Source organism: Agelaius tricolor, unplaced genomic scaffold (assembly GCF_023055355.1).
Source record: "Agelaius tricolor isolate 1412-34295 unplaced genomic scaffold, bAgeTri1.0.p SCAF_7, whole genome shotgun sequence".
Lineage (NCBI taxonomy): Eukaryota > Metazoa > Chordata > Aves > Passeriformes > Icteridae > Agelaius > Agelaius tricolor.
In genome coordinates, this window is record NW_027269267.1 from 28,869,448 (window position 1) to 28,897,330 (window position 27,883).

At 41.0% G+C, this 27,883-nt stretch overlaps 1 long non-coding RNA gene across 1 annotated transcript; it reads right to left on the minus strand.

Annotated features, from left to right (window-relative positions):
• Positions 1 to 14,846: 14,846 nt before the first annotated feature.
• LOC139591939 (uncharacterized) lies at positions 14,847 to 24,747 on the minus strand. Its single transcript, XR_011679804.1, has 3 exons — positions 24,667 to 24,747; positions 18,024 to 18,094; positions 14,847 to 17,378 (listed from the first exon to the last, which is right to left on the minus strand). It is a non-coding gene; the product is annotated as an uncharacterized lncRNA (long non-coding RNA).
• Between the last annotated feature and the right edge of the window lie 3,136 nt (positions 24,748 to 27,883).

Consider the following 27,883-nt stretch of genomic DNA (forward strand, 5'->3'; position numbering starts at 1 on the left):
TTGGATTTGGTGTTTGCCAGTGTAAGAGGTCACCAAGCTGTGAAGCACACAGGGAGCTCTAGTGGGTCCCCTCTGCCCACCTTAGCAGACCACCCAGAGAGGAACAGGCCTCTTTCTTTCCACCCTGAGAGGAATGGCCAAAACAAGTGAGGGAACTTGTATCCTTGACATATCAGTTTATGAAAGCGTGACCAGATCTCATACAGTTGTCTGCAGCATGGGCATGTGATGAATCTTACATTTGGTGATTAATTGGCAGGGTCCTGCCATCACAAAGGAAATAAAAGCATATACAAGGACTGGTTGCTTTGTATGCCATGTCATTCCTCCTGTATCATCATGTGCAGCACCAGCCATCACAATAACTGAAGTGAACTGTTAATAAGCAGTGACACTCATCCTGTGTTAAGAACTTGTTCTGTGTTCTCTTGTTTTTAGCCTACAGAACATTTTCCACATGCCCATTTCATTATCAACCATGCTGTTTGTAATCCACCTCCTTACTTTAATAGGATTTAGTTGTCAAATAGGATTCCCTTTAATTTATAATCAGCATTAGCTCCCTTAACATCTTGCTGTTCTTTGTTAGCTTCATCAGAATTGATTAAGGGTTGTAGTAAGTTTGGGCTGTTCCTAAGGACCAGTGCACTGTGGGGTCTCCATGTAGGTGACTGGTTACACACAGGTACCATCCATTGCAGCCAGTGGCAGTCCAGGCCTCTCTAGAATTCTACTTCTAAATACAAGCGTCTAATACTGTTGGAATCGTTTGTATGGATAGAAAATGTGGGTCTGGGAGATATCAGACAGGGCTATGCTCCTTTGGAGCAGCAGCTGGAGCTGCTGGGGGTCTCAGGGCTTCTCAGACAGCAAAAAAATCCCTGGTCTATATGCCAGGGCATCAATTCCTTAGTAGCCAGTGGTCATGCCCAGGGTGTGGTCTCAGCCATATGGGCGGCAGAAAATACCACCTTTGGCAATGACATGCTTCTAGGTGGCATCATGTCTTTTTCATCCAGGCCTTTATCTCCTGCTTGTTTGGGAGTGTTTCTCTACCTTCCCACTGCCCTTAGGGGATGCTATCCAAAGCCTTTACTTCTCAGTGAGGTCAAAAGCATAATCACATGATTTTTTTCTTTTGAAAGAACCCCACTTATGCAAATAGTTGTCGGTGAGGGGGTTTTGGCCTCATATAAATCTGTGTTTCTTATTTTTGTATATAAGGCTCACTCTTTATCACCAGTCTAGTCATAACTTTAGCCTAATGTCATCAAACCTTCAGTTCCTGTCTATAGCTGCTCTTATGCTGAAGTTTAATAGGGGCTTTCATGAAATTTTTGAGCACAATGGAGATAAAAATAAGCAAAGCACAGGATGTTCATCAGGGTTTCTTTGTAGAAGAGACTGAAGCTGCTACCTCTCTTTGGATCCCCATTGTTTCCTAACCTCACCCCTTGAGGGGGAGATGTATCCTCAGCCAATTGAGGAGAGGCAAAGCCTGCTGCTAGAGGAAGTTTCTTACTGTGATTTCTCTGCGGGAAAAATATGTTTCGTTCACTGTGATCCTTAGCTTTCTGGGAGGGGAGTAAGGATAGGATTATAAAATCCACCTGTCTTCAGCTCTCTTTTGCTAGAGGGATGGCATACAGGAAACCTATCTGCTATCTATATATGACTGCCAAAAATATCTAGGTCATAATAAGCTCCTGATTATTTCTTTATCCATTCCTTGAGAGTTAAAATTTATCTCAATTTACCTCATCTCCAAAGTTTTTATCTGGGGTAGTTTAAGAAAATTTATTTAAGGGAATTTAGGCAAAATTCCCTTAAATAAAACTGGAGTTGCACTCATTTTGCTTAATTAGCACTTTTTTTTAACATTGGGGAATAAGAGCAAAATGCTATGAGACTGGTTTAATAGATTGAAAATATTGAGCGTTTTATACTGTGTAATAGGACTTTGAGCAACGTCAACTAGCAGGCTTAACAACTCAAACTCTCCCAGCTTTGAAAACTGAAAATGCTGTTAAATTATTAAGCTTAGTCTCCCCTGGCAAGGACATTCAGTGTCTGAAACCTTACCAAAACCTCAAGGCAGTTGACAGCAGATAGTATAATGAACAGAACAAAGAGAAATTGAGATTTAAAAAAAAAAAAATTCTTTAGCTCAAACTGAAAAAAGTTAAAAACAGGAACTATGAAACCTGAGATAAAATTAAAACTTAAAAAAATTTCTCTTGTAGATGAAAATTGTATCAATTATCACTTCAGGCTGAAGGAAAACATATCAAATCTATTTCAAGCATTTTAATCCCTCATGAAATGAAGTGCAAAGTACAGACGGCATTCAAAATGCAGGGAAGCAAGTAAAGAATGTAGTGCTTGTTTTATACAAAGGCTAAGTGGTTAAATATAAATTGAGCCAGAGGCAGGAGAGAAAGACAGATGGAGTAGAGGTCAGGGCATTCATTCGGGACTTGTAATACCAGGGAACCCGTCTCTACCCCAATAACCTTTTAGATAGGAAGAGGAGAGGCATTGACAGAAGATCCTTATATTACAGAGCCTGGTACTTTGGCACTCTGGGGAGGTGAGTGTGGACTCAGATCCACTTTGGTTATGACAGGAAAAAGAACTGGATTTCACATATTCTGGGGATTGCTTTAATCTCTGGACTTTGGGCAAAACGCAGGAACATGAGTGGCAGTACTTCCCTGTCCTGGTTTCATGCATGTAAACCATACATTTTTTCCATATAATCTGTTCTGCTAGTTCAAAAGCCTAGATAATAACATCTACTAAAATGTCAACTTTACGTATGGAGTTTCCAAAACGGAAAATATTTATGGGTGTTGTACATAGAATTAGTGGAACATTCAGACCATGGTAATGAGGAAACCTTGATGATATCTGTACCAGCTTCCGAGAGTCAGCTAAAAGGAAAAAAAGCAGGTGTAGGTGGGGAAATATTATGTCAGTTGAATCTGGGCCTAGTTTTAACCTACTGGATTTCTGCAAAATCAAGTAAGAATATATTTCACTCACATTGGAGAAAAAATATGGTTTACCCAGCTTCTTGCATGAGTATTAAACAGAGAATCTCCATCATATCACATCATATCTCTGACCCCAACAAGAGATTTCCCCCTCCTGGCACCCTGCATTCCTGCCATGGGGCCTCAATTGTCTCTGAGTTGTTCCTCCTGGTCCTTTGCATTCATGACTAGGAACAACTTGGAGAAGCAGCTTAAAACACTGCCACTCTACTGCCAAGAAGCAGCCTGTGAATCTCAGTCATGTTTCCTTTTCTATGCTCACAGTCAAGGTCAAGATGTCCTAAGTGTTTACAGGAGATCACTGATGAATGGAGAGCTGCTCAGACATTCTGAATTGCAGATAGCTGCTTTAACTGACTTAATTAGAACATGCTCAATATAAACACTGTATGAAGATGAATTCTGCTCCTGCTAGCAGCTAAGTGGTCTTTATCTAGAGGCTAAATAGGTTGGGAAGAAAATTGAGATATGGACAATCTTCAAATAAATCATAAAAGGAAGGTGAATAAATGAAGAACTGAGTGCAAGATTGAAATACACATGGTGTTTTGGCCATATAAATATATACTGTGCACTCCTATAGAAGTGTCAATTTTCCAGGTCAAGCAGAAAGAGTTATGAGAGAGTTTGACCCAGTTACTGCTGAGACCCTCTGAGGCAATTCAATATTGGATTACTGCTGGTAAAGGGCATGCAGAACAAAATACAATCTTTGCTAATTGCAGTGAGCCTGCAATAGCAATTTTTTTTTTACCATAATGAAGAAAGCCAAGTGTTATTCAGGACTTCTGGATTCTACTCAAGATCTGTCACTAACAGCAGATGCCAGTAATAAATACAGGCACATCTCCAGAAATGCAATAAATATGAAGCTATGCTCTGTTTTTCCCATCAGACCTATTTTAGAATAAGATATATACTGCAAACAAAAGGAAATAGAGTACTTTAGTATTCTTCAAATATAAACCTGGAATTTTTTAATCAGTTTTAAGTGCCCTATTGTTCTTTCTTTTCCTCCTGATCCCTCTAATAACACAATCCTTGATGATGAACCTGGAACTCCCCACCCCCTAAATGAGCAGAGTGATGAGAAGAGTATGGGAGATCTTTGTTCTCTATCAAGCTGTCTTTCATTTATTTCTAGAATTCTGAAAGATGGCTCCTTTGTTAGACCAGCAAAGTACAATTTCATTGCATCCCTAAATTTTTATGGAGACCACTTCTGCATTTTATGTTTTATCACTTCCAGGGAAACTGCCTTATTTCAGCTCTTCCTTCCTTTCAGAAAGGGCCCATGCCCTGTAGCAAACTATTACATGGAAAGATCCTATTTTGAATGCTTCTTTTGAATAATTTTATTCCTGTCTACTCTACCAAGGACAGAAATGCTGGAGAGACACTTGATAGCATTCATCTTGCCTAACCGGAGGCATCTGCCAGGTAGATGTCTCCACTTGAGCTAGACCAGGGTTCCCTTCCTAGACTAATGGATAGAAACATACATTTCTAGTTCACGAGTCATCTGATCTGGTTTGGATGATTACCTCAGGACAAGATGAATCACAAGGGAGAAGGGCTCATTTCTCTCTGCTGATAAGAAAAAATAGCTCAGATGGTGACATCTCTTTTATAGATGGCTACCTTTAGGTGACAGGAATTGCAGCCTCTGAAAGATCAAGAATTAGTGTCTGGCATTCATTCCATAAAATCTCAAAGACTATCCACTTTTCTGAGACCATTTAGACATTTGACCATTGTTGCTGGAGGTCTGTCAAAGATTTTCTGTTAGGGCAAGGCTTTGTTTTCTCTATATTACTCCTAACAGGACAAAAGTTAACCTATTAAAAGAAAAACTTCCAGGAAAAAAAAGGTTATTAGTGCTGTGGTTAATCTATTGTTTTGTGATTGTAAAGGAAATCTCAGAGCTTAAATGCTGTAATGAAAACTTTCAAAAAGATTGCACCAATAAAAACCACAAAAAAAAATTAATTTCTGTAGCCTTATTCCCAAAAATCTAGGTATACATCTCAAATCATTAGTGCAGAAGAAAGTATTACAATTTTCCTTGCTCAGCCTTAAAGATTGTCATTCTGATGTAATTTTACTCTGGGGTTCTGCAAATTGCTGCTACTTACTTTAAAAATCAAGTTAAGATCTTGTAGCTTTTGTGGAAAATGTGGGATAAAAATATTGATGGGAGGTCCTGTCTCAGCTGCAGAGTGCCTGGGAATTTTGAATGTGACACTGTAATTCCTCTCATCACACCTTTTAGAATCATTGAATCTTAGAATCATTTAGGTTGGAAAAGAACCTTCATTATCATCAAGTCCAACAGTTAACATGGCACTGCCAAGTTCAGCCCTAAACCATGTCCCTAAGTTCCACAGCTATATCTCTTTTAAAAATCTCCAGAGATGGTGATGCAGCCACTTTCCCAGGCAGCCTGTTTCAATATCTGACTGCCCTTTTGGTGAAAAAATTTTTCCTAATACCTAAATCTCCTCTTGGTGTAATTTCAGGTAATTTTCTTGTTTGTTACTTGGGAGGGGAGACTGATCCTCACCTGGCTACAGCCTCCTTTCAGGTGGTTATAGAAAGTGATAAGGTCAGCCCTGAGCCTCCTTTTCTCCAGGTTAAACACCCTCATCTCCTTCAGCTGCTCCTCATGGGATTTGTGCTCCAGAACCTTAATAAGCTCCACTATCTTTCTCTGGACTCACTCGCTTGACTCCGGCACCTCAATCACCTCTAGTGAGGGGCCCAAAACTGAATGCAGGATTTGAGGTGTGGCCTCATCAGTGCTGAGTACAGGGGGACAATCACTGCCCTGGTCCAGCTGCCACATTACATGTCTGATATAGGCCAGGATGCCATTGGCCTTTTTGTTCAGCAGCTGTGGACTAGCACCCCCAGGTCTTTTTCTGCCTGGTAGCATTCCAGTCACTCTTCTCTGAGCCTGTAGCATTGCCTGGGATTGTTGTGACCCAAGTGCAGGACTTGGCCTTGTTAACCCTCATACAACTGGCCCTGGCCCATCAATCTGGCTCCTCCAGCTCCTTCTGCAGAGCCTTCCTGTCCTCCAGCAGATCAACATTCCTACCCAGCTTGGTGTCGTCTGTGAACTTACTGAGGGAGCACTCGTTCCCCTCATCCAGGTCATCAATAGCTACTGAGCAGAACTGGCCCCAGTACTGAGCTCCAGGAAATACCACTGGCACCTGACATCAAGCTGAATTTGACTCAATCGACCACCCACTCTCTGGGCCCCTCCATCCAGCCAGTTTTTTACCCAAAGAACAGAGCACCTGTCCAAGACATGAGCTGCCAGTTTCTCCAGGAGAATTCTGTGGGAGACAGTGTCAAAGGTTTTAGCAAACTTCAAGCAGACAATATCCACAGTCTGTCACCTGCTAATGGGTTGCCTTGTCAAAGAAGCAGATCAGGTTGGTGCAGCAGGACCTGCCTTTGACAAACCCATGTTTGTGCTGGCTGGGCCTGATCCCCTGGCTGTCCTGTACCTCTGCATGACAGCACTCAAGATGATCTGCTCCATGACCTTTTCCAGCACTGAGGTGAGACTAACAGGCCTCTAGTCACCCAGATCCTCCTTCCAGCCCTTCTTCTTGTAGATGGACAGCATATTTGCCAACTTCCAAACACCTGGAATCTCCCTGGTTAGGCAGGGCTGCTGATAAATGAGGGAGACTGTCTCAGTCAGCATTTCCACCAGCTCCCTAAGTATCCATGTATGGATCTCGTCTGGTCCCATAGGTTTGCATGTGTGTAAGTGGTGTATCAGGACCTTTCACCTTGGATTATGGGAGTTCTTCTCTCTGTCACTGTCTTCCAGCTCAGGGGGTTGGTTGCAAACCAACCAGAACAATTGGTTTTGCTATTAAAGACTGAAGTGAAGAAGGCATTGGGCATCTCAGCCTTTTCCTTATTTTTTGTCACTATGTTTCTCTCTCCATTCAGCAGAACATGGAGATTCTCCTTAGCCCTCCTTGTGTTGCTGATGTATTTATAGACATATTTTTTACTGTCCTTTATGGCAGTAGCCAGATTAAATTCTAGTTGGGCTTTGGCCCTTCTGAATTTTCTCCCTGCATAACTTCATGACATCTTTGCAATCCTCCTGAGCTGCCTGCTGCTTCTTCCAAAGGCTGTAAACACTCCTCTCCTTTTTTTCCAGAATTCCAGCCAAACCACTCTGTTCAATCAGGCCAGTTTTCTTGCCTGCCAGCTTGTCTTTTGGCATATGGGGGCAGGCTCTCTGGTGCCTTAAGATTTCTTTCTTGAAGAATGTCCAGCCTTCCTGGACTCCTTAGCCCCTCAGAACTGCCTCCCAAGGGACTCCCTCAACCATCTCCTAAAGAGGCCAAAGTCTGCCACTCCAGAAGTCCAAGGCAGCATTTCTGCTGGCCTCCCTCCTTACTTCTCCAGGAAGGTAAAATTAACTCATTTGTTGTCACCTGCAAACTGACTGAGGGTGCCTTCCTTTGCTTTGCCCAAGATGGCCTCCAGCTGTCACATCACCCCCAAGTCCTTCTCGGTTCATGAACAGCAGGTCCAACAGGGCACCTTCCCCAGCTGGGTCCCTCACATGCTATGTCAGGATGTTAAGAACTTCCACACACTCCAGGAACCTCCTGGACAGTTTCCTCTCTGCTGTGTTGTAATTCCAGGAGATGTCTAGTAAGTTGAAGTCTCCTGCCAGAACAAGGGCCAGAAATCATGAGACAGCTCCCAGCTGCTTATTCAATATTTTATCTGCCTCTTCATCCTGGTTTAAAACAGACTCCCACTAGGATATATGCCCTGTTGGCCTTTCTCCTGATTCTTAACCACAAACATTCAACTCTGTCATCACCATCATTAGCTCCAGACAATCAAACCATTCCCAAACACACAGGGCTAGTCCACCACATCTTCCTTACCTATCTGTTCTGAACAGTTTATAGCCATCCAGCAATTCAGATGTGTGAGTCATTCACCATGTCTCCATGAGGACAACCATGTCATGGTTTTCCTGCTGTTCAATGGTTTCTAGCTCCTCCTCTTTGCTGCCCATGCTGTGTGCATGGGTGTAAATGCACTTCATTTGGGCTATTGTTCCTGTTACTTTTGTGAGGAGGAAGCCCTAATTCTTACATGATCATTCTCAGGCATTTCTGTTGTTTCTAACACATCAATATCCCTCGTGTCTTAGCTGCCACATGGATCTCCATCCCCTACCTCCACTGAGATGGCAAACCAAAGGACATCTCTAGTGCATCTAGTGCACACTCCCTCAAACATCAGGGTGCCATCCTAGGCTTATCTCTAGAGGGCCTGGTTTTATTCCTTTATAAGAGCTAAGCGTCTGGGAGATAGTCACTTGCCTAGCTGGGACCAGGTACCTGTGGTGTTACTCAAGTATTAACTGCGTATTAGTCACCCGTTAACAGAAAGGTTAAACCAGAACTGCATGACCAGCCAGCACTAAGAGATAAAGAGGGTGTGAGCCAAACAACACCATTTTCAAAACTCTTCTGCTCTTTGAACACATGCATGGAGAGAAACACTGCTCCTCACTTGCCATGCATCACTGGGGAAGGACTCTGAGAGCACACACCAAACCTGGTAGCCCTGCAAAGCACATGCCTCAGGGAGAGTCCTAATTCAGCTTACTGTAATGTACCACAGTTTATTGTCACCATTCAGATCACAACATTTAGATTTATGGCTCTCAGTAATGTCTGCAACAGGTGCAAAACTGGGAGCAGGTAACAAAGAGATCTCTAAGAGCATATTGTGAGGAAGTCAGTCCTAGGAAAAACATTATTGCTAAATATGAAGCTTTACTGTATATTCAAGGATACCTAAAACTTATCTCTGATTCTGAAAACATATTGGGATTAAAATAACATAGAGCTAAATTAATACTATTCATTCGTACTAAATTAATACTATTAATACTAATAATCATCATAATATGAACAGGCACAAATACCTCTGTTCTAAATTTATTCATCTGCCTTTGAATAGACACATGGGTCCTTATTAAATCAAATGTATTATGTTTTCTCATCAATTTTGCATCTCATTTTTGCCCATTTGTTCTTTTTAAGAAAAATTCTGGCATTTTGAATCATGTAGTTCACTATATTGTTAAAAATGCTTATACATTGCCTGTGATATATCCACTGATAATGGATGACATGCAGACATTAGATAAGAAAACTATTTTCATTCTTTGTATAAAGAAATCACTGTACAAAGTATTTTTAACAGGCATTGTCTGGTTTTAAACAGATCTTAAGATGAGTCTTCATTAAAAATACTTTAGCAATTAAAGACCCTACTATGTTGAGAAGAACTTAGCTAACATTGAAAAGATGGTAAAATTGAAGTTTCAGTCCCATACATAGCCCTAACTGTTATTCTCAACTCCAATGAGCCTGTTCCTCAAAAATTCCTCAGGATGAGCTCTCCTTGGCTAACCAATTGAACACATCTTCCAAATGACACGTGCCTAGCACAAAATGCCATTTCCTTCAATTTAAATAAAGGGTTCCAGGCTACTTTGTATCAGACAGATATGGCATACTAGCTGAGCACATGGTTTTCTCCATTTCTCCATGATGCTTGTTGACAGCACAACTCTTTACCTGCCTTGGCTGTTGCATAGATTTCATGAGCCCCTCTTCCAACATACTTGCATTCAACTCATTTCTGTTGAATCCTTTTAAGTATCCTCTTCCCCTTCTCCCCCCATCCATTTCCTATAATATATTAAATATATATACTCTGAGCCTGTGAACTCTGATAATGTGCCTTGGTTAGTCATGCAGGTTAAATGAAGTATGGATAGAAGGTAAGTGGAAGGTAATAGGATGGAATTAATGTAGTTTTGGAGGATCTCAATTTCCAGACATCAAACCTGTGTTTCAGTCTCTAATCCCCTGAAAACAAAAGGTCATGGATGTACACAAATGTTATATTACTGCTTAAGACAAATATATCAGGAAGACATATTACTGCTAAATACTTTATTCATTTATTTAATAGATAAAACAATTCAACTGTTTCTCTAGTCTGAAAAAGCCATACAATGCATCCCATCTGATCCTGATTTATTGGTATTCATCTTCCCCAATATGTGTGGAGTCCTTTTGGCAGGGGCTGGCATTCTCTCATCTGTTGTATCCTGATGCACATCTGCTCAGAAGTGTCACATGTAGGTCAGGCGCAGCCAGAGCCACAGACAAATAGTACAAAGGCAGATGGTTACCAACTGCACTATGGGCAAGATGTTGGCTAAACAAGGTAATCACTTGCTTTGCTCTCAAATATATTCCCCATTTCAATAAAGATGTTTCCACCATCTTTTGAAAGATGGTGGCAAACTCCTGACAAAGATTTCTCTATGGCATGCTGCAACTTATAATTGCCAACAACCTTTGTTATTTGCCAGAGCTTTAGCAGCATCCTATAGTTTAGTTATAAATTGTTCACATATCACTCTTCAGAGAGGTCATAAAGGGGGCCATTTTTGGAAAAGAAGGGCAGGAAGGAATCCTTCCATCCTGATCCCTAGTGTAAATGTTAAACCCATCACTGACACCTAATCCAAAATGAATAACATATTCTAGCACTACCGCTGCTGGAGTTCATCTCTCTGTTACTTCCCATGTTTTATTATCTTGACAGTTTTTTCTTCATGGCAACATGATAGTTTACCTCAAAATGTTGAATCATGCTTTTAAATGCAGAAGCAGAGTTCTTTAAATCAGTCAATAACCTGAATATGAAGGTTGTTTTATATCAATTAGGAAGCTGCTTGAGGTTTTGGTATTTTGGGATTGATTTCCAGTGGCTACGTGATATGTTTAACAATATTAATGATGAACTGATAATTATAGCTTGGGCTATTGTGTGATGTCTAAAATGTGATGGGTGTTTACTCTGTAAACCTTGAGAACAATTCTGTATCAACTAGTGATTATTTAGCTTCATGAAAGACTACTACAATTAAATCATCAATTATATGTGAAGATTAATGCTAGTTTCATGGTCATTGTCCTTTTTTCCAGTCATCTGTATTGAGTGTATAAACTGGTGGAAAAGAATTTTCCCTAGCCCTTCTAAAAAGAGCTTCAGTTGTGTTGACATGCAATGAAATGTGCTATTGAAATTATATTTCAGATTAATATTTACAGGCATTTCTGTTCTGTACACATACATTGATTGGGTTCATCTGCACTGTGCAGGCATGCACATTTCTTGTTGGCTAGTGGTGATAGTAATTATAATAGCAATGCTTATACTGCCCTTCTGTGTGAGGCGTGTTGGTATCTCTGGGAGAAAAGTGCCATAGAAGTTGGTAATGTATTGTTACATCATATAGGTTACTCTGCTCTGTGATGTAGTAACATTCTAGAACAACAATGTTGTCAAAACTGTTGCTATATGATGCTATTACAACAATAACTATACCCTCAATAATTTTTTTAAAATTTGGCTTAGATACAGTAATACTTTGAATTTTTTTACACTTTCTTTTGTTTGAAAGGGCAGAACCTGAAGTGTACATACAAATCAGGATTATATGAGAAGAAACCATTAGATTATACCATTATTTATGTGTTCATTTATTTTCCCATTCTGAGTGTGAATGATTGGACTCAATCCTTACATTTTCAGATTTCAAAGCCATGTAATGACAAGAGGCACAGCTCAGCCAAAATTCCTATTTACTTCACTGCCATTTTGCCTCTGTAACATCTGTGGGATCTGTGCCCCATACCAATTCCAGTTCCTTTGATGTAATAAGTATTATCTGCCATTTTTACACCATTACTAAGTGCCAGGAGATGTGCTATTTAGTTGTCATGATCAGGATTACATCTAACTGTGTTGTTCAAGAAAAGCTACCCTCCTACTTTGCATCGGTACACAGCTACCCCTACATAAAAAATCCCTTAACAAAAATATCTTATTCAGTGGAGTACCCCAAACTGGTAAACACTAGTTGAAGAGATTCCTATCTGCTTTGTGAGTGCTGCTGTTAGCTGCCAGGATTTGTAAATACAGCAAATGGTATTTTTAATATGTTTCAATCACATTGTGAAATCAGTTATTTTGTGAAATGGCTGTTTTATAATATGACTGTGACATCTACGATATTGGAGTCTCTCAAGAGGAGACAAACTGACAGGATACATACTGAGAAAACTGAAAGGTCTGTGTACAGCTCCAGATTTGCTGAAGAACTAAAATGATCAAAAAACTATTCATACTCCCTTTCTTTTGGCAGCCTATTCACAATGATGGCACACCCAATATGTAAAGTTGTTGCAGTTGAGACGGACACAACACTACACTCCACAGTTCATGCAGTGAATTTTATTTAGTGCAGCTCCTCTTCATAGGGTTTTCAAAAAACCTGGGCAGTTGATCCTGACTGGCTAAATTTGGTTACCACCCAGCTCACTGGCCAATAGCTGCCTGTGTCCATGCTTGTCAGGGATTGGCTAGTGTTGTTTGAACTTAAATCTCCCATCTTCTCCATGCCTTCTTCACAGGGATGTTTACTTCTTTTCCCTGCTGGCATGGACTGGTCGAGTTGTAATGAGGGCTATCTATGACTGTGAGGCCTCCAGGTCAGCTGTTAGCCACCACATAAAGTCAAATGGCTTCTGCTTAATGAGCTCAGACAGGAAAAGCATTGACGTCATTGAAGTCTACAGGATTTTGGCGTTTGATTTCAATGGGTGAGAAATCACTGAGTGATTTCTAAGGGGCATAGAGGATCACAAGCTACAGGGGACTGCAAACTACACTTGGGATGATTGGATGTTGCATGCGCGGTTATGGAACAGAGCATGGAGAACTCCAGTGACATGCAGGAAACCTTGCAATGTAAGAACAAAGAAGAATGCAGTACATAACTTAGGGAAAGTGCCCAGAAATTATTCAATTTCCACATACCTAATGGGAAGTACTATTTTTTTTCACTGTACTTTTGTACAAATGGCTGTATGTTCTCCGTGCAGCAGAGGCACAAAGAAAATTGCATGCTAGGTGCATGTGTATGCCTCTAAGATCCTGACAAACCAGCTGTCCAGACTGGGCCCCTTGTTGGAAGGTGCCACCAGGTTCATTCAGCTGTTAAGTACTAGGATGTCATCCTGACACAGCACCAAGGTGTGGTCAAAGACACTCCTGTCTCCACACATTTACATGCAGATTTCACTTGGGACTCAGAAGGATATTCTGGGAAGAATAGACCCCATTTACAATTTTCTCCAAGGACATTAAGAGAGGAGCTGGCTTTCTATGCCTGGTCTGTGGTCTGAGGGTGTGTTAACTGGGGACAGCACACTCTGCATCAAACCTGCTGTGGAAAAGTTGGAATGGAGTAACAGTTCACTAAATTGTCAGTGCCTCTCCTTCTAGATGCAAGCAAGTAGATTAACAGCTGTGCTAGTGCAGTGCTTTGAAATCTACAGATTAAATTTAGTGCCTAAAGTCATGTGCAGTGCTAAATACTTTTATTGTCTTCTGAAATTAGAAACACCTTTGAAACAATTTCAAACCCTTCTCCTGCATAGTCAAATAAAGGAAATTAATCTTGGCCACAATTAACTTTCTACCCTCATTTCTCAACCTGCTCCATCTGCTACTTCATCTGACCTGTTCCTACACTTCACTGATCAAATGCAGTTGCAAGCTTATCCATCATCTTACAGCATAATGAAGTGTAAACCTTTTCTGAATCAACCTGTCATGTGAGCCATAATTTGGAGTTCAAAAGATTGCATCCAAGACCATTTTAAGCTTTAATCACAACCATGCTGAATGATGGACTACTTTCCATTAGCAAATGTGACTCCCCTTTGCTGCTCAACATTCTCAATGACTCCAGAAATTCTATAGTTTTAATAAACATTTGGAACTGATCAAAAATAATAAAAAATGCAATCAACAACTACAAAAAACCACCCCACAACAAAAACAAATAATTTCTCTTAAATGTCCTTGTTCAATAGCTTAATGTCTAGATTCCTATTTGAGGTGACTACAAGAGAAAATATGATAGCAAAATTATCTCAGAGACCTGAAAGCACATGCTGGAAGCAAAGGCACAAAACTAAATATGATTATATATGGGGTACGGCCTGTATCCTTCAGTTTTGCCTCATATCATCTGTTGTTACATAAAGACTAGTTCAAAACAGCCTGCAAAAAAGCAATCATACACCATTTCATGCATAAGACTGAAGTAATCAAGCAGCAATATAGCACTGATACACTAAAGCCAAAACCTGACATCATTGGTTTTCAATACTGTTGTCAGATAATATTAATAGTAACTGAATCCAGCCTCTGGTTCTCAGGAAGGAAAAACAATCTTTCTCCACTAGTCCTCATATCCACAATATGTAATATTAAATTCAGAATGGCCCAGCTGTTAAATGCCTTACAAAGAGGAAGGAGCAGGGAGAACCTTGAGGAACACAGGGAAAGCTAGAGAAGAACAAACAAAATCAGTGTTCTACCAACTCACAAAGGTGAAGAGCAACGAGGATCAAAGCAATTCAACAGCCTCGCTCATCACTAAACCAGGTTAATTAAGACTAGATATTTATCACTATTTTAATAAGGGATTAGAGAGGCAGGCTGCACTTTCAAAGAACAGTGTAAACAACATTTAGATAAGTGGAATCATTCAAATTGGTAACACCCAATGAAATACACACTGGCAAACTTGCAGATCTTGCTGGAGCAATTTGGGTTTCTCTATCAGTTGTCTTCAAGAGGTTATGGGATGCCTTAGAGAAGGGTAAAGTGGCAACATGGCATACATTTTTAGAAGGTGGAGAACAGTCTGAGGAGCTAGAGCTCAAGGAATGTAACCTCAGTGTGTGGAACAAGTTATGGAGCAAACTTATTAAGCAAACACCGCTGAAGCACCCAAAGAATAATGTAGTGATTGAAACCCAGCAAACCTGAGTTATTGAGAAGAATCATGTCAAACCAATCTCCAAAGTAATCTTCTTGTCAGATCTGCCTGCCCTGTATGGCTGCCCTGAGGGCACCACTGCAGGTCAGACACTGCAGTTCAGACAACAAATTCACCTGGCCACTCATTGTCCACTTAGCCAAGAGGTCTCCAGCTTCCACCCACTGTAACAGCAGCTTAGATATCTGGCTCGTGGGTGGACATGTCCACTGAAGGAAAAACATGCTTAGAGTTGGTTTTGGTTTTGTCAAACATAGATGTGTCAGTAGGGGTTTACCATAGATTTTGTTAAGAGATTGTAAAATAGAACTGAAAAACATTTTTTTCTGCCATTCATAGATGACAGATAAATGAGAAGGGAGGCAAGTACTTTGGAGGACAGGGATAACATTTTAAATTATTTTGACAAGTTGCAGAAGGGATCCAAGGTCTGCAGAGTGTTCAGTAAAAAGAAATTCAAAAAGCTTCCGTTAGTCATAAGATGTGAATATAGAAATGCACAATGAAGAACTAACAGTAAGTCACCATTAGAGTGGAAAATAATTCAGCAATTGCTGTGATTCACAAGCTAAAAATGTGTGTGTGATGGTGCTGCAGAAAAGACAACTCCCATTCTTGGATTCACTGGCAGGAATGTCATGTGCAAGACACCAGAAGTATTTAACATTCTCTGATCCATAAGGATAAGTTTCCTGCTAGAGTGTTACTCTATCCAGAGCTGATAACCACACTTTAAAGAAAGACATAAAAAGCTGCAGAGAGAGTGGGGGAGAAAAATAAGTATGACAGGAGAGCTACAAAATAAATTGGAGAATTTTGCTGTGTTTACTGTGGGGAAGACCCAGGGGGTAGGGGAGAGGGGCGGACAGGAGCCCATACAAGCCCTCCAGTTTATCAGGTTATAATGAGAGGGAGGGAGATCAAACTTCCTCTGTCTGCTGAGGGCAGTACACACTATAATTGGCTTCATTTCTATCAGTGAGATGTATTTAAATCCTGGAGCCTTTTATGAGAGATTTTTGGTAACAGATTTGACAAAAAGGGATGGTTAATACAGCATCAAAGCAACAGAATGTGGATCCACAGCTTTTCTGTGGGAAGGTGAAATGGCAAAACTGCCTCAGAAACCATTGCTTAGTCCAACATCCCCCTACTACAGGGAAACAGGAAGAAACCTTGAGGAGTTGAGGAAGTGGAGGACAAGTGGTTGAGAAGATCTTGAATGGTCTGGGCAGCGGAGGAGTAGCCCTGGCTTGGTGGCCTTCGTCTGCAGGAGACAGGCATTTCCCACAGCCCACTGATATCCCACCTGGAACTCACTTGAGACTTGAAGGCTTGTGTTTCTGTGGCTGTTGATTGAATATAATATGTAAATGGCCTGTTCATTTTTTCTCTAGCTGCAAAGGTGGAGTGATGGTGGTTTTATTATAGCACAAGTGTTCTTCAGTAAGGTAGTTAATGAGCTGTCAAGATTTCTGTAATAAACTTCTCGGTCAGAGTTGTAAGTGATAACTCACTGAAAATGAAGCTTACTTTTAGTCATTGTTCAGAAATTTCCTTTACCAATTTTGAGAAATAAAAACCTCCTCTTCTTCAAGAGCCCTATCTCTCAGTAAAAACAAACTGCGAGACATTCCTAGAGCAACAGGGCAGGGTTCTTTTAATATAAATGTAATTTCTCATTTTTGCTTATAGTGGAAATACATGTGCTGTAGAGTTGCAAAACAGTGGAGGAAATTGAGAAATTCTGCCTCATCAGTACCATTACTTCTGCCTCATGCCATTTCTCTTTCCTCATGTGTGCCCTTCCTGAGAAGACAACTAACCCTGGCCACCAGTAACTGAGAGCACACAGAGCTCTAGAAGAGGCATTATGGTGTTTTACAGCAGAGCAGAATTGCTTGTCTTGACATTTTCTGATTTAAAAAAAATGTCAATTTTTATTTGCCAGCCCTGATCCTTTCCTTCCAACATACATTACTCAGAGCTGTGCTCAAAGGGGCCAGGAGAAGAGATGAAGGTATTTGTTGTAAATAATTTGTCTGAAAGCACATTTCCTTTTGCAAATGATGTGTACACTGTTTACAATCCATGACTTTTATAACTGTTTAAAGTTTTACAGCTTGGATATACGTCAGCTGATTTTCTTCCTAAGCTTTCTGCTGCCTTTCCAATTTTCATGTCTTATGGCTGGTTAGAGAAATCACGTGCTTGTATTTCTTGTCCACAAGCTGATCCAGGCTTTATGGTCAGGAAAATTCCTTCTCCCGGCTTCTGATTATGCTCAGATGCTTTCTAGTATTCCTGAAATGCGTCTGCAAATGAGAAAAGATCATTTTGAGGGAAGCTGCAAGTGCCTTTTTTGAATATTCACACAGGTTTGAAAAGGGATTTTAGATTCTACTTACCTCTTGCAAAACACTGAAAGTTTCCTGCATTAGTGTTCATGAATCAGCAAATACAAAAGGGCAAAATATTCCAACAAATCTGTGTTAAACCCAGCAGTGTGAGACAGTGCCCCTCCACCTGTCTGTCTCCCACTCCCGTGTTGGCACACGGATGGCTGCACTGCTAACCTGGGCATCTTCCCTCACAGTTGATGGGAATCCTTATGGTTACCGCCTGCATTTTACTTAGCAAGACTATAGGAATACTTCTGCTGGCTCTCCCACTTCCTTCCCTCCCGGAGAGTGACTGAGGGTGTTTTGCTTATGACCTCTGGTGGTAAAAAGGAGACTCTGCAACTCCTTTATCTGCAACAAAAACAATTGTGAAAAAAATCAGGTAGCCTTGTTTCCTATCAAGAATTTGGCTGTGGCTTAGCTGGGCACGATTTCTTATCAAGCACTAAATTTTCCTTAAGTACATCCTTGCATGATATTGAGTCAATTGAATGAATGTTGTCACACAAACTGTGTCATTGGCAGAGACACGATGGGGGACACGGGACCTGTGCTTACCTGTTTCTCCAGTGCTTGCTCTCCAGGAGTGTCCTTGCTCCTTGAGGCTTCATTTTATGGTATCTCCTTCTCTAAGGTAGTGTACAAAAACAAATATGCACTTTCTTTAGCACTGAATATTTTGCTTGTAAAATTAAATTTCTTTCTCACTTCTCAAGCACTTTACACCAGATAGATTGTGAGCCTGTTTGCACCCATACAAATCTAAAGGCAGGGCAGGTTCCAGACAGAGTTTGGTTAACCAATCTGCAGAACCACAGTCAAATGTGTACATACAAACTGTGCATTAGCTAACTATATATAAATATTAACTACATATTACTGAGGGGGATGTTGTGGAAAATGGAAATCAAATAACATACAGACATTTGCATAAGAAAGGCAGTGCTGGATACAGGCCAAGATATCTGAAACCTAATCTTGTCTTCAGACAGCTGGCAGCTCAAAGCAGCTACCAAACCATTTTCCTCCTCTGTACCAACCCTAGCTGTTGCCCCCATCACCTGCTTATGCTATGGAGGTGGATCCTCACGTGTCTGTTGTCCAGTGGATTAAGCCTCAAGCACTACTTGAGGGAAAAAAGAAGGACAGCTTTTCTCCAGCAGCTCAAGCTGCCACCTCTTTGAGGATCGATTATCCAAAATTTCACATCAGTGAAGTTGCTCACTGACTGAGAAAGCAACAAAGTAGGTCTCTATCTCCCTTCCAGCCCTTAAATGGCATGGGAAAACTCAGGTTTTTTTGCTAGAATCAAACAAGCCTCTCCTAAATCACAAGCAAAAATTAGCTGCCATTTCCCAGACACCCAGCAGCACAGCAAAATCCTTTCTCTGCAAAGTTTGACATGGAAGGATAAGTACTAATGACACTGAAGGAAAGGGATGAACTGCAGGAGTGAGCATTTCCCCTGCAGAGGCCTGCAAAGAAATTGGGTCACTGCAGTGAGTCTGACAGCAGGGCTTCACCCTGCCAAAGCATGTCTGCCTACTTTTAGCCCTGTGTTCGTGTAGATCCTGCTAGTCTGTCCTTAGTTTTAAGCCCATTGACTTCACTGGGACCTTTCCTTCAGTTAAATCTCTTCATTTCTATGAGCTAGGTCAGCAAAAACAGCTATTTGCAAAGGCCATTTGAAGCTCTCCATGTGTATTAATGAGGCTAGATGTTTTTGAAGTAGCCTTTTCAGAAGTTACTTTACAAATCTGTATCTCACATAATCTGTGTTCTGAGAAAGGCAACATCGCTTTTAGTGAAATGAGGTATCAATGTGTCTGTTCCTGTCACAGGAAGAAACAGACTTTCTTCTTTGAAAAGTCAGGAATATACAATTTATTATAAGCTAAGCAATTAAGTTGCATTTGGGAAGAGTTTCGTAACAGATAGCAGACAAAGTCCTCCCAACAAATGGATATAAAGTCTCCATCATGTCTCAGACATTTCACTGAAGACATTCCAATTCAGAAGTCACTTTGGCAGCATGTTGAAACACCCATGTCCCAGCTTCAGCACCTTTTCACCAGGTGCTGTGAAATGAGAGAAGGGGATCTTCATGCCAGACTCATGCCAGACCACTACATCCCACCTCATGTCTTACTTGGAAGTGCCTGTCTCTGGCCATCCTGTGATCACAAAGAAAGGTGAGGATTGGGATGAGATGTTTACCAGGCTCTTCAGTTATGTGCATGAAGTTTCGGAGCATGGATCCAGACTGATTGTTCTACAGTGGCTGCAGAGGGGGAGACATCCTGGAGGGCTCAGAAATGAGCTCTGTTAAGTGTGGTGTGGTGGGGAGGGGTGGTAGAGGATTTGACAATTTGCCCAAGGGCACATAGGCTGTCTGGGTGACAGCCAGGGATGAGTGCTTGGCTCCACTGCCCTTGTCCTTGCTCACTCAGAGAGGTGTGAAACAGGCAGCTGTGATCTGACAGCTCTTTTCAGAAGTGTCAGTGAGAAAGGAGGATGAAAAAAGCCATCAGAAGAGCAGAGATGTCAAACCAAATGCCCATCTTTCCCCTGGTCAGAACTTCCAAAGCCAAGATATTCACTGTAGAGGAAGTTCACTGTGTTTGTGTTAGACCTCTGAAACCTTCTACAGCATCATCACCCCACTAGAGCTTGGTGTCAGGAGATTCACAAGCTTTGTATGTTTAAAGTACCTGTAATGAGATGGAAGGTAGCTCCTACTTCCTCCTGGGTACACACCACAGAATCCTACAAGGTACAGGAGCAGAATTGGTCACCTCAGCTTCACAGGTACATTGCTCAGCAGCCCAAGGGTGTTATAACACCAAAAGAAGCTCTATAGAATGTCCCCTGTGCAACCGCGGCCATATGGTTTTGAAGAGGAGTTTCAAAAGCTCCACCCAAACATGAACAATATAGAGAAATAAAAATGCAGGAAATCTTTTGTGGGAACTCAGCACATCACTCCGGATGTCCAGAGTTGCCGAGAGAACCCTTGGGGGGTCTCGGAAATCCTGGAATGTTGCCAAGAGTGTTTGGTGGCTTGATTTTGATCCATCCACAGAAGTGACAGCAGTTTGAGGACATGAGAATCACTTTAGAGTGAAGGGTGTAAAAGGGACACATTTATAGGGTGAAATATAAACTTTAAGGTTTTTGGTACAGGGGGGTTATGGAGACAAGATGGAGGGATCAGGCCGTGTCTTGTCCTTCTTCTTTCTTCTTCTTGTCTTCCATCTTCTGTGGTGATGTTGGCACTTGGGGATTGGTTTATGGTGAAGGTGCACTTGCCAACATGGGTGAAAAGTATTAGAAAATAAAAGTAAATATCATGTACATAGATTTTAGTATAAAAAGACATGACCGCCCCGTGGGTGGTCAGAGTGCCCTTGGCTGCCTTGCAGATCAGACCTCTGTTGGGCAGACAGAAAATTTTGTAGATAAGAAACAATAAACAATCTGAAGATCGAAAAGCTGAAGAGTCCAGACTCGTCCTTTGCATCGCGTGCCACCCAAGAACCACCCTACCCGTGTCCGGGCAGAGACAGACAGCCGGACCGGGCAATCTTTTAGTATTGCTGAATTCAGATTTGACACCTGAAAGTACTTTTTAGGCGTGAGAAAGGGAGGAGTGGAAAAATAGCTCATTTTCCATCTTTATGTGCAATATGGGAGACATGGGAAAATTCTCAGACTCAGAGACCATCAGCAGGTGTTAGGTATTCACCAGACAGCAAGAGGAAAGGAGCCAATTTTAGCAAGGAACAGCTGACACCCCTGTGCCAGGCTGCAGGCCATGAGCAGGGAGACAGGCAGCAAGCTAAATTAGAAAACAAAGTAAGCAGCCAATAAATGTACACAGGCCACGCCACAGCCCTCACAAGCCTAACACCAGCTCAGCACAGGAAGTACAAAAAGGGCACAAGGGAGACAAGGGATAAAAGACAAGGGCAAGGAAGAGAAGGGGGAGAGAAGCATGCCTCTCCCAGCAGAAAGCAGCTTTCCTCTTCTGTGTATGCTTTCGCTATCTTAATGCACAGAGCTTGCGGCCAGTCGATTAGATCGCTCTCTCCCCCTTGCCATTTGTATGTCACTTCCCTGCTTATCTTGGATCTTCCCCAGGGCAGGGAGTATATCTTCATGTGCACAGCCTAACTACACTGCAATGCAGAGGTTAAGAAAAATACGAAAGCGCTCACAGAAAGAAAACAACATAGAAAGACTTTTTTGGTGAACGGTAGAAAAAAGTAAATGATAGTGTCTGAACTTGTTACATTTAACTGCACAAACATATTGAAAGTCTGCTGCCCTCTGTGCCTTTATTATTCCCATGCACCTATCCCCCTAACCTCACTTACCCTGCACAGCTAAGTATGGTGCCCTTTTACTGGAAATAAGCCCTGTCCCTGTCAGTGTTGAGAAGATCACTGTAATGCTTGCTGTAGGGGAAAAAGAGAGGAAAATCAGTGCCTGATGTGCTAGCAGACAGTAAAACTCAAGGGTCATAGGAAGCCACAAATCTGCCAGAGATGATTAATTCAGTAGAGAAGGCAGAAGTCTAAAGTTTTTCTGTTTTCTTTATACTGTCAAATTTCTTTTTACTTGATACAAGGGACAATAACAGATTAGGAGTGATGTCTGGAAGTCTGGAAGGAGAGGTCCCAGGGCACAGGAGACACTGGGATGCTGAGCTGTCGCAGGGCAGCTTGCCAGCAGTCAGGACCTATTTGAGTATGGGTGACACACACCTGCCTGACATGTTAAAACTCTGTCCCATCTGTGACATGACATGTTAGGTGCTGTAAGATGTGGCAGCCTTTGCCTGATCAGACAGGGTCCATTTATGGTGCTGCCTCCTCATCTCCAAATTCATGGCTTTACCTCTGTCTTTGGAACAGCTGAGAGATGAGTTGTGTGAGACCTGATTGTATGAGCGAGAGTGGACAATTACTCTAAATGTAAGAAAAGCTTCAAGAAGCAAATCTTAAGAATCACACAGTCCATGGGATTTCTTAGCAGCAGCAGCAGCAGCAGCAGCAGCATTATTTGTTAAGAAGAAAGAACCTAGACATTTGGACCAAAGTTATTTCTTAGCTCTTTCTCCCTTTCTAAGAATGGATTAGCCTCCATCACACTGCACACACAACTGATGCCCTCTCATTTTACAAACCTATCTTTTCTCCATTTCACAGCTTAAAAAATACATGTATCGCCCTTTTACTATCAAGCCCCTACGTAGCTCTGTCCTTGATCTTTTGATCTTCTCTTCCTATCACTTTATCCTGATAATGCCCTTAGCATCCTTTCACTCTCCATTTCCCATTCTCATTCTGCTGCCCTCCCTTTTGCAGCTCTCCATGCATGAAATGACCTCCAGAGAAAGGTTTTTACATTCTCATCCTTTCCTGTCAAAAAGCTCACATCTGTCATGCACCTGACAAGTAGGGCAGTAATATGATAACAATAATATGCTAGATCTTCAAGATAATCATGATGGACACATCTGTGTATCTGTATGGATATGTATATATATGTGTGTGTGTGTATCTATACAAATATGCATACATATATGCATATATATATGTAGATATACATTCCTGTATATGAATGCAGGAGACCTGTCAAGAGCTTGTAACCAAATACACATTCTTCTTCTTCCTCATTCTCTTTTCTTTACCTCAGGGTTTACATTGCTTCTTCATTTTCTCAGTGAACTCTTTTAAATAGGGACTCTATTTCCCTCACCAGAGAGTACTTAAAAGGGAACTTATAACAGACAAAAAAAGCAAACGAGAGTTCCAAGATTTACAATTTCTGCAATATGCCATCCTGCAATTGTTAGGCTCATGAACTTTTTCTATATTCCTTCTCCTTTCCAAAATCCCAAGTGTGGTCATGTCCAGGCATGCTGGGGTGGTCCTTTCACATCCTAACCTCTGAATTCCATCTAGGTGCTGTCTAGAGCACTGTCTGTCGACTGACCTAATCTGTTCAGGGAAAACACTGATAAGATGCACAGACATATGGAGGAACAGTGCTCAAACTTATGGTCTGGCCCTGCTTAATTTACTTGTGCAAACATGCTCATATTACATCAATTCCCCGGCAAATGCTTTTTCTTGTCCTTGCTTTTGCTGGACAAGCTCTCACAGCATTCAGCTGTGCAAAGAGACTGAGAGCTTCCCATCCCACTGTGTCCAGCAGAACCTGCAGAAAGTGCTGTGCTGAGAAGACTTGTGGAACACGAAATTCTGCAGGACACTGCTTGTACCTTGTCCAAATGGACTAAGAAAGCATTCTCAAGTGCATGAGGCCAAGGTCCCAAAACCAGCCAACAGAAGCATCCTTTGAAGATTCTGTCTGATACACACCATTCGTCATCCCATGACTTGAATGCATACTAACACAAACAGAGACAGAGGCATGTGGTCAGAATGGTGTTTGTAATTCAATTCAAAAGTAGCTGAAGTGATGGTACACATTCTCCTGCCCCTTCTTCCCCACATTCTTTCCTAAGCCTAGGTACTGGTCTGCCACTGCCTTGGGTAAAAGAGCTGCCAGAAGTGAGGCACTCAGAGCTGTCTCACAATTTTGCTTTTGAGTGTGTGCAAACATGGTCACAACAGTACTTTATAATAGACAATCAGATTGCAAAGAAATTTTGGCACACTGAACTATACACTGTCAGAACAAGCTTCAGGATTCTGGGTGTGCATTGGGTAGGAAAATGATTAGCTGAGAAGTGACCTCTGATGAAGTGTATCAAGACCATGGATCTAAACCTCCTTGAATCTTTGCCTGTGAAGTCTTGTGCGTGGGCTGGTTCTGGTGCCTCATTTCTCCTGACTGTAACTGACAAATTCACTGATCTTCAAAGCAGGAGAAACTGCTGTGACTGACAAGTTTGACCTCTTCTACTCTGCCCACCACAGAGTTTCACCATAAAAAACATGCCCAGGAGGTAATTCTGTGATTGCTATTAGTGGTTATCCATGCAAGGCAGATCTGGTGTGTCATTTCTTGCACAAAGTTTCATCTGGGATGGGAAGAATTTGGCACTTTGTGGCTCGGTAATTTTGAGGTTAAATACCTTTCCTGAGTGCTAAAAATAAGCACACGTGCATTTATCTTTGATTTCCCAAAGAGTGCCTGTAAGCTTTTCCCCTGGGAAGGAAAGACATACCTGTGATACCAAGTGCCTGACACATCCTTAGCAGGGATCAGCTGGAGCTCACCACAGTGTTGCATTCACACATTTCCCTCTGTTGGAAAAAAACAAATGGAGAAAGTAGGGTTATTGGATTCCAGGGCAAAAATGAGAGTACATGATTTTGAGACTCTACAAGACTTTCTTACCAAGACAAACCTATAGCAACTTTGGCTTGTGAATTACATTGCAGTGTAATCAAGGAGGCTGAAATAGTGGGGATTTTGGAAGACTACCCTGTACAAATTATGTATCTTGATGAAACAAATCTGGCCCATGCCTTGTGGCTCCTCAGAAGGGAAGCCCAGGAGTCTGAGCTCAAAGGTTCCCCTGTGACTGAGGAACAGAAAGTAGGACCAAGTCACACACTGCCTCTGCTCTGCAGTTTGGATGCAACTCTTCCTATAATTTTCAGTTCATTCATTTATTACTTACCATGATTGATTTCTGTGGTTATTTTTTCAGTGATGCATCAATAACTGAATATAATCCAGCTATTTGTCTGCTCTATAGGCTAATACATAGGAAAAGTCTTTACTGTTATGAAAGCTTAATAGACATAGAGCACTGTTTATTAAAGTGGGGAGAAAATTAATGTCAGATTGGATGTGGAATTTGTGGGGGGAAAAAGACTGAACTCTCCATTTATGAAAACTGAAATCCTAAAATTGGTATTACTCATTTCATCTGAATAACTAAGCAGTAATGACCATGGCATAGGCTACTGCAGGCAATTAATGATCAGCTCTCGGGGTTGATGGCCTGTGAGGAAGTTAAGGGACATTAACCTCTGCTGGCTATTAGTCATTTGGATATTGCCAACTGCTGACTCTATGGCAGATTCCTTCCATTTTTAAAATATAGACCTTAAAATTTACACTAAAACATCCACATTGTAATGACTGTAACAGAAACAGACATCTCTGAAAAAATGGCAAAAAATAAGGTCAGTGCTGTGATTGCCTGAAGACCTCTTGAGGATGTCTTGGCTTCTTTTTGAGTCTGGATGGCCATTTTAAGAAGGTGAGGAGACACTTCCACATTCTTCCAGTTCTCCTGGATTCAAGGGCATCCCCTCTCTGGGAACTGATTATTCACATCCACCAACAATATGTGTTCTAAGAGGAAACAAGGAGGGGGGTAGTGTGTGTTTTCCTTTACTTGTGCATGAGCTTCAGCCCTCTGGGAAGGGAAGAAAGAAATATTAGAAGAATGGAAAATACTTGGGGGGTTTTTATATATGTGTGTATATATATACACACACACACACATACACAAAAATGAAAGAATGGATCTGATACCAAAAAAACAAAATGTTTAAATTTTTTTTTTGTAAAGAGGCCTTACAAGATATATTTATTTTGGCCTTTCTTTGATTGAGAAATAATTAACAGAAAACACCTGATCTTCCTGTCATTCAATATTTTGCAGCCTGCTTTATGGTGCAGTTAAAGAGTTTTGCTCCCAGTACCATTTCAAACTGCAAGCCCACATGTTAGACACAACTTTTTAGCATAAACAAGCATAAAAGGCCACAAATCCCCCAGATCTTCAACAATGAGTCTGAAATAAGTAAAGGGTAAACAGTGAGAAGAAGGAACCATAACAATTATTGGTTTTATTTCAATGGCAGAATTTATTAATTTTACTTTTTGTTCTTGTTTGTCCTGTGGTAAGGAGTGATATTGGTGTTGTTTTATAATGAAGTTATATTAGATAGGATCCACCAAGTCACATTTATTGTTGGTGTAATTTTGATTCAGACAAAACCAGGCTAATTCATGTGAGATTGCTTTATTGCTGATCTCACTGGAACTCTTAAAGAAAAAAACACTCTAAACAGAATCAGGAAAATTGTTGGGAAATGCACCTAAATAGCATTTACCACTTCAATGGAAGATGGAATTCTTATATGCTGAAGAATTTGTTTATTCTGTTATATATTACTATATCCTCAGGCCTAGAATATAATTGCTTTTTCCTTGTAAAGAAGTGAAAAACTGATGCCATTTGACTTAGCATATTTTCACAAGAGTGATGACAAATTGAAAACACACCTTTTGCTGTAGCCTGTATTTTAAAGCTGCATCCAGATTTCACTCCATTTACAGCTGGCCTATTCAGCTGTAAATTCATTGTCTACTGACAGGTTCTTCTGTAATAGTGCCTGGCTTTTTTTTCTTTTTTTTTTCCTTTGATTGATGTTTTTCATTGTCATCAGAAAAGAAAAGCAGGAAAAAGAAAAGAAAAGAAAAGAAAAGAAAAGAAAAGAAAAGAAAAGAACCCTATTTGTAGAAATCCAATCCAGAACAAGCTCTACTCTTTACCCCTAGATGTTATTAAGTAGTTTGCAAACAGAAAATGAGCAGCTGGTTATAAACTGGCAGGTTGATCGTCCAGTGCCTTGGCAAGACAAGCCTGAGCTTTGCACTTGAAACAACCTGTGCTACATTTTCTTTTTGTTGATAGTCTGATCTTTTGATCTCTGTGTCCAGAGAAGCTGCCCAGGTTATAATTTCTTACAAGTGTCATGTCTAATACGTGAGATTTGGGTATGCTAGGGACTAAAGGAACTGGCTGTGAAGCTTCAAAAGAAAACAGCTGGAAGGAGGAGGACATAGAAGGACTGACCTTCCCAGCCCTATGAAGCTGGCTGTCCTCTGTCCCTCTCTGGTTTAATTAGGACTGGCCAAATATACTTGCCTCAGCTGAAATCTTCTCTCTTGGTCCTTCCTGCTGTGGTGAATGCAATGAAAACACTCAGGCTACTTTGCATCCTTGATAAAAACAAAAAACAAAACAAAACAACAAAACAGCTTAGTTTTAATGGGTAATAATTTTGCAGATGGTTGAGTTTCCCTAGCAATCAGATTTATTGTCTTAGGGGTTTTGTACTACTTGTATTTTCATAGTCTCTAGTTTGATGGCCTAAGTGTTCAGAGCAGCTTCTCCTGATCATGCTACACACATTGCTTACCTTCAGGTCTACAAACCAATTCCTGAGAAGAAATAACCCAATCCTTCATCCTTTATTTTCTTATTTTTCTCTTTATGGTGAGGTTAAAACACTCAAAGCATTAATATCTTTTCTGTATTTATTACTACAAGGAATAAATTAACTTCATGTTAATTTAGAAAAAGTTGCAGTAGATGCCATGCACACAAGAGGGCAGATCTGCTTCTCCTTTCACCA